Source organism: Austrofundulus limnaeus, unplaced genomic scaffold (genome assembly GCF_001266775.1).
Source record: "Austrofundulus limnaeus strain Quisiro unplaced genomic scaffold, Austrofundulus_limnaeus-1.0 Scaffold2186, whole genome shotgun sequence".
Lineage (NCBI taxonomy): Eukaryota > Metazoa > Chordata > Actinopteri > Cyprinodontiformes > Rivulidae > Austrofundulus > Austrofundulus limnaeus.
This window is the reverse complement of record NW_013954588.1, coordinates 35,304-37,079: the sequence shown is the minus strand read 5'-3', so window position 1 is coordinate 37,079 and position 1,776 is coordinate 35,304.

The window sequence follows — 1,776 nt, the reverse complement described above, 5'->3', positions numbered from 1 at the left end:
CAGTCAGTTTTTCACCATATTATGATTCATACATTTATAAATGTCATAGTTTATAAACTAAATATTTAACTTACAAATTAAATATTTAGTTAACAAGCTAAATATTTAACTTGTGACTTAAATATTTAGTTTTGAGCTAAATGTTTAGCTTGAAACTTAAATATTTAGCTAGCTACCTAAATATTTAGGTTGCAACTTAAATATTTCAGTAGCTAGCTAAATATTTAACTTAAATATTTAGGTGGCTAGCTAAATACTTAACTTGCTAGCTAAATATTTAAGTTAAATATTTAGCTCGCTACCTAAATATTTAGGTTGCAACTTAAATATTTAGCAAAGCTAGCCACCTAAATATTTAAGTTAAATATTTAGCTAGCTACCGAAATATTTAGGTTGCAACTTAAATATTTATCAAGCCAACTTGCTAATTTAAGTTGCAACTTAAATATTTCAGTAGCTTGCTAAATATTTAAGTCATAAGTTAAATATTTAGCTTGTTAACTAAATATTTAATTTGTATGTAAAATATTTAATTTACAAATTATGACCTTTATAAATGTATGAATTATATGGTGAAAAACTGACTTTGAAAAGGCTAAACAAAACAAAAACATTGGTAATTTTTGACTGTGTAACTTTACAAACGGCAGCCCATAGATATATAGACAGTGGGGATGGATAAAGAACCCACGTGAGCCTCATAAGTTGAGTTTAAGTGAAGCAGCGCAGAGAATAAAAGTGCTCAAAGCGTTAAAAACAAAGACAAGATAAAAACACAGAGATGATAGCAGACCAAGGGTTCCTGTGTTCTCTGATGTTGGCTCATGAAGCCAGCAGGAAGTCATTTACAGAAGCTGTCATGTTGTGTTTTTAGAAGCAGAGCCTGGGAACTGATGATGTGGGCCTTTAAGACTCACTCACTCTCCCACACACCATCATACTATCAAAAGAGCTTTAATTAAGCATAAACCCACTAGTTACAAATACTTGTAAAAATCAGTAATTCAATAGAATTCAGTTTATTTACACAGCGCCAAGTCACCACAAACATCTCAGGGCACTGCACACAAAACAATCAATCTCAAGAAGCAGCAGATCGTGATGAATCATTCCATCCCAGTCTCCCATCCTGAGCAGCACAATGGTGACGGCGGAGAGGAAAAACTTTCTTTGAACAGGAAGAAACCTCCAGCAGAACCAGAACCAGAACCAGGCTCAGGACAGGCAGCCATCTGCCTCGACCAGCTGGGTTTGGAGGACAGAGACGCAGAGAAACACAGAACTATTTGAACATACAACAGTAGATTAATAACTGGATGAATAAACATCAACACCTGAAACCAAAGAGACCGAGATTAATTTTATCTTTTGTCAAACAAAGAGTTTGACAAAGGGCCTCCCACTGATATCTATTGTGTTTCTACTGTATTTTGATTGTCACAGAGCTTCTGCTGCAAACATTACCTGCAGCTTAAACTAAGGAATGCTATACAGGTGCTGACAGCCGTGAAAGAGTGTCTGCGGATATGAGAGTCTTTATAAGTTGGTTTCCGGGACCAACGTCACTCAAAGCTTGAATCAAGAGAAATGATAAAAGTTTGTCTGTCTGTGAATAATTTTTTAATAATGTTGCGGAAAGTGCCTCCACTGTATGTGATGCTTAGCTTAGTGAGTTGTGCGGGTGCAAGAGATGTGTGGCAGTCGTCCTCCGGTCTGAAGGGGGTGCTGCATACTAAAAAGAACCCCTACGTCCTTCAGGAGAGAGAGAGAGAGAGA